The 6,000-nt window shown below is 44.3% G+C and overlaps 1 long non-coding RNA gene across 1 annotated transcript; it reads right to left on the minus strand.

Moving 5' to 3' along the window:
• Positions 1–1,885: 1,885 nt before the first annotated feature.
• LOC135304030 (uncharacterized) lies at positions 1,886–5,782 on the minus strand. The gene is made up of 4 exons (XR_010365467.1): positions 5,732–5,782; positions 3,404–4,145; positions 3,133–3,216; positions 1,886–2,488 (listed from the first exon to the last, which is right to left on the minus strand). It is a non-coding gene; the product is annotated as an uncharacterized LOC135304030 (long non-coding RNA).
• Between the last annotated feature and the right edge of the window lie 218 nt (positions 5,783–6,000).

Raw genomic sequence — 6,000 nt, forward strand, 5'->3', positions numbered from 1 at the left:
CCTCACAGAAGAGCCATCCTCTGCTTTCCAACCACTGTGACAGACAGACTGAGATGGGAGAAGCCTCCCTCTCAAGGACTGTGACATGAAATCTCTCTATGGAGAAGCTCCCCCCTGCCAAGGACTGAGACTGAAACCCCTAACACGGGGGAGGTGTGTGGGGGAGCCAACCTGACCAAAAGTGAGATGTTTGTCTGCAGGTGTGGCCATTGGACCAAGAAGACAGTGGTTCTCACCTACTGCTGAGAACACAGACTGGCTGTACCTTCTTTTCCCCTCAGTGATCAATGGACTTCTTCTTTATTGGATCTGTTCCCCCTCAGTGATTTCAAGACCTGTTGCCTCCTTAGGAATGGACTATACTAGAACCTTGAGGTAACCAGGTGTTTTGAGATTCTTCCTCACATGACAAAAGGGATGTATTAGCCAGACCATGAGGATTTTGTCTCTCTATTGGTAGCAATATTCTGCCTCCTCTCTCTCTCTCTCTCTATCCTTTATCTCTTTTCTAATCCTTCTATGGCATTTGCTGTGGGCACTCTATGAAAGGTACATTTCTGTTGATGAATACTGAAATCCCCTTGGTGTTGTTTGTGCACTCTGAGATCAGTTAATGAACCATCACGAGCCCCGCTTGTATGAGCGGATGGTGACAGCGTGTCACTGCAGCCCCGTGTCCCTTGGCAGCCCTTGGGAATTGTATGGGACACAGAGCATGCCCACTGTCTGCATTTTCCGTAAATCCCGTGCATTTCCCTGTCTCCTTGGGATGTTCCCTGTGGCACAGTGAGGTTACAGGGCTATGGGCAGAGAAGAAACCTGAAAGGCTTTCCTGGAGAAATGTCCTGGTCTTTCCAGCACCACTGGAGGCTATTTCCTCTTGTCCAAGCCCTTTCCCTTGGTAGTAAAGAAAGAGAAAATGGCGCTAAGTTAATCTTTCTGTAACTTGTTGTTTGGAACTTCTTCAGCACACTAACTCAATGTTGTATTAATGCTGTCTTTGCAATCCTGGATTGAAACTTCACAGGGATTTCTAGATGAATGATAGAAGTAAGATGATGACATAATCTATTAAAATCAACTATGCCTGAAAGGACTCCAGTTCTTTCTGAGGGAGATTGACATAATTGTGTATACCCCCATGATGTGAAGACTGCGGCATGAATTCCATGGTTAGAGATGAACAGCTCCGCATGTTTTGAGAGTGCTGGAGGATGTTTAGATTTGTAAGAACTTTATTCTTTTTTACAGTCTAAGGACTGGCAGAAATCTGCTGGGATTATAGTCTGACAACATTCTGATTTCTCTTAATGGTGTTTTAAAGATCTGCAAAAGTTATGGCAAATTGCTTCTATTTCTAACCTCACCTTCCAGTTTTTCTATGTGGAGTGAGTTGTGGTAGATCATAGTTTGAATGCTCAGTATATGAAGGAATGAAATCCTTTTGCTCTCACTGAACGTTCACTGAAGAGATTCCTGTTAGAGCTGATCCAGCAGTTCTGTAGAGCATTTCAAAATGACTGCATGGGACATAAAACTGTCTATAAATTTAGAAGCAATATTTCTATATTGACAGAGGCCCTTATGTTTTCCAAGTAATTCCTAAAGAAATGTAAGTCATGGTTTGTGAAGATTTTAGAATGATTTTCTGGAATTTAGATGGAGCCATGGGGTGAGATGCCCATCCATGCACTCTGAATGCATTTATCAAGCCCAAAAAAGAAAGCCATTGTAGAATGGAGTTCAAACAGCCCCACTGGAGGGTGGCGCTGGCTGCCAGAATCACTGTCAGTGCTTGTGAACCCCGAGGGTTTCTGCAGCCCGGGCTTTGCAAAGTCTGGGGCTGACAGATGCAGACAGATGCCCCACATGCTTAGACCTCAGAGATAAGAATTGCTTTTCTTCCACTTCAGGAGGAACTTCCCTGGGAGTCTTGTCTTTGTTCACGGCAGTATCCAAAAGATTGTTGGGAAATGTGGCTGTGTGAGTCACCACAGGCAGGCAGCTGGAGCAACCACAAACCCAAGAGGAACTTTATTTCAGTACGGCACTAAGCTGTTCCTACATCATGAAATGATGTAGAAAAGGGAGATGTTCTTTCCTGTCATCACAATGATTTTGGGATACCATCCTTCTCTCCACAGTTTTATTTTAATGGCTGACACCAATCCCATCTCTTCTTTCGCCAGATAGAAAAGCATTACACTCAAAAACCACAAAGCTTTCCAAAAGTAACCAAAGGAACATACAACTGTATTTAAAACAAAACAAAACAAACAAACAAAAAAGTTGTTTTGCATTGAACAGTAAATAAAACAAAAGAGTTTGTTAGGTTTCCATAGAGCAGAGAACTTGGAACTATTTACATCCTGGAGACCCAGTTAAGGCACTTGGTTCCAGTCTGGGTCACTGAAAGTTCTGAATCATTCTCTATGTGAGGTCAGGCCGGTTCTTGGCCCCCTCACTGGGCTTTGTTCAGCAGCAAACTCTGGAACAAAAGGAGCAAGAGAGAAAACATTTGGTTGCATTCATCCAACAGGCACACCTGGCAGAACACAATCAATGACTGGAGTGACTTTACTACAAGAGGACCTGCAAGATTTTTTGACTTTCAGCAGCTGCCTCTTTCTGCAGAGGATTTTTACAGCCTGCCAGCCACTCAGCTAGCCCCATCGTGTTTATTTTCTTTTGCAAGTTTGCCAGCAGATCATGGCAATGCATCCCTTTGCCCAGAGGGGCCCACAAACCCTGGTGTTTTATGAAAAATGACACTGCCAAGGCCCCATGGGATGGCAGGTTACAGCTTTTCAGTATTCCCCACTGCTTGTACCACAGGACAATGCAACATTTGTAATTATTAAGGTGTACAATCAAAAACAGATCAGCAGCTCTAGGAATTTCTGGCCAATACTGATCCAAGGCCCAGCAAGGAGTCAAAATTCAAGTGCTGTTCAGCTGTAGCCAAGCTACTCAGCAAGTGCTTCCCTGAGAGGGCAGCTCTGCCCCATCCCTCCCTCTCTCTTTGCTCCCAAAAGAAGTGCTCATGAGGAAGCAGAGGCCTGGGTGGCTGCAGGGCCAGCCCTGGCTGCTGTCTTCAGAAACTACAGGCAGGGCTGCAAAACAAACACTTACTGTCCTAACTTCAGGTCTTCTTGTCTTGGCTTCATTTGGCACAGAAGGCACTGGAAAAGGATTCTTCTCATCCACTGCAGATCCCTGAAAAACCACCAAGAGAAAGCTGCTCAGAGAGAGATGCCTAAAGCAATTGCAAAGCCAGGCTTTCCTAAATTCCCAGAGAAAATGTCAATTTCTCCCAGGCATAGTCTATGCACCGGGCTCTCCCCCTCTTGCCTTCTTTCCCAGCAATCCCTCCAGTAACTGAAATGCAACCTTGGCTTCTCACCTGGCAGCTCACAATGCTTTGCACCATTCAACTTTTCCCAAGCACAGAGAAATACAGCAGCAGATTTCCTTGCTCAATAGCTGGGAGTGCAGTGAGGGCTGGAAGCAGGAAAATGATCAGGAAAAAGCAAGCAGTTAGAAGGCAGCTAATGCACTGTGCACAACCTGGCCTAAGACAGAACATTGACACATGCTCCCTCACCCCCAAATATCATAGACCCCATACCCCGAGCCATCATTAAACTGCCAAATTTTTATAAACAGCCAGTAAAATCTAATTTTTAACCCATAAATGCAATAATTTTCTCTACATGATATAAAACCGAAGGCCCAGGCTGCAGTCCTTTTCTTTTTATAAACACACTCCTTTTTATACACACACTCCTTTTAGTTGCAGTTGCCTACAGTCAGAAATGGTCACTTATCTGAGAGGATGTTTCTGCAGTGCATCACACAGCATGCCTGGGTTGCAGGAATACTCCCACCAGCTCTCCTGGATACCAATGGTGATGGCCTGGGATTGCTCCTTGGGGTCTTCCTCCACTTTCCTGTGCTTGGCTAAGAATCCATCCTGCTTCCTGGCAGGGTTATCCACGGCAGGCAGCTCCAGGTTGTCAGTCACAGCTCTGGGTCTCTTTTGGGTCGTCATGGTCAAATTTGGTGCACGTTGTGCAGCAGTCATGGCTGGCAGAGGTGGCAGCAACACATTTGCCCTCTCAGTTTGGAATGAGTCTTCTGAGGCTCTGGACAAGAGAAGCAAATTCATGACTCTGATGTACATAGAATGTAGGCATTTCTTAAAAGCTTGGCTACATCCTGCCATTCATGGTGCTGTGTCAACAAGGCAACAATTTCAAAGACGAGAAGCTTCAAGTAAAAGGCAGTCTGAATTGGCAGAGACTTTCACATTCAATAACAGAGTGGCCTAGCACATCTCTGATCATCTGAAATCAGGAGGTCCACGGAATTCTGGCAACAAGAAGCAGCACCAATTAGCTCTCAACTTTGTTTCACCACTGCTCATTTGCACCATTTGCAGTCAGCTTTGCAAAGTTTTCAAGAACACACCAAGCAGAAATTCCCAGCTCATGGATTGCAGCATCAGAAGAGCAGGAAATGAAGTTAAACGCAGTGAGAAGGCTCAGGTGTAAGGCTGCACTTCTTGCCTGACTCTGCTGTGCATGGCACAGTCCTCTCACCTCTTTCAGCAGCCACTTTTCCCGTGCTTTGGTCCCCACTCACTGCAAATGTGCTCTCCAGCTGCTCTGCCTTGGCTCAGCTGATGCTGCACCAAGGACCATTTGACACAGAGCACAGCACCATCCCCGACCTGCTCCAGAGCCCTCTCTGCCCAAAACTACCTCCCACCCTTGCCACTCCAAAAGCCAGCACATGACTAAGACAGCTGCTCATTTTCCCTGAGGAAAAGAGAGGAAGGAATTCCAGAATCAAAGCTCTTCCATTCCTAATGCCATTGGAACAGCCCTTCTCCCAGACAATCAACAGCCCTGACACCTCTGTGCTTTCAGAGAATGTCAGAAGGGAAAGGCTCCCTACCCTGACCCACCTACACCTTCAGAGCTGCTTTCTGCACTGGGTGCTGCTGTGGGAATTCTTAAAATCACAGAGTTTTAGGAAAGCTACAAAAAGCAAACCTCAGAGACAAAAAAGCTACGATGAGAGCTAAGCAATGGTCCTAAGATTTATCAACAGAAAAATTACAGAAGATGTAGAAAACTAAGACAAATCAAAAAATGCTCTGTATATTAACACTTGTCCCTAAGCTACAGAAAAGTATATCTAGCAAGATATTAAGAAGTTCTAAGCTTAATTATAGAGCTCTGTGCATTGTCTTTTAAAGTTTACAAACAAGTATTACACTCAAAAAAAGCAAAGATATTTTTAACAAAAAATACATGCACATATAGTAGTTAGATAGAACTACTGTCTAGATGATTTGCTTTGTGTGATTAGTCAAAAACTTTCATAGTAAATTGTAACACTGAGTTCCATGTCTGCTACCAAAAATGTAAACTTCTCGTTGTCATAACCATGGAATAAGACTAATGCTAAAAAATAAACAACTTAAGACATGCTCCAACATGGCAACAACAATCCCATCCAATTTATGATTTCTACATAAACCACCAACCAACAGCAGCTTCCAGCAAGTAAAGGCCAATTTGCAGCAGCTGAAGTTGCAGAAGGCACACCATGTTAGAAGCAAACTCTGGAGTGTCTGGACAGGAGATCCAGTTCTTCATGCTACCCTTCTGAAGAGAGACTTAGATTTGCACATCTTTCTTACATCCCATCACTGCATACTCACTTCAGTTGATTGGAGCCTTTGTTGGCTGAAAGCCAAAATTATTTGGTTGGCAATGTTTTGTCTCATTCCTTTTTCTTCCTGGGAGTGTCCCCTTTGTCTTCCTTCTAGTAGGAAGAATAAAAAAAGGGAAAAAATTGACTCAGGTCATAAAAGTTTACCTAAAGTACAGACCAATACAGCTCACTTTGATAGATTCTGGCTGAAAACATTAAAAATAACACACTGGAACTCCCTTGAGAGGAGAAGCATCATGGCTCCACTGACAACCT

Source organism: Passer domesticus, chromosome 6 (assembly GCF_036417665.1).
Source record: "Passer domesticus isolate bPasDom1 chromosome 6, bPasDom1.hap1, whole genome shotgun sequence".
NCBI classification, from domain to species: Eukaryota; Metazoa; Chordata; class Aves; order Passeriformes; family Passeridae; genus Passer; species Passer domesticus.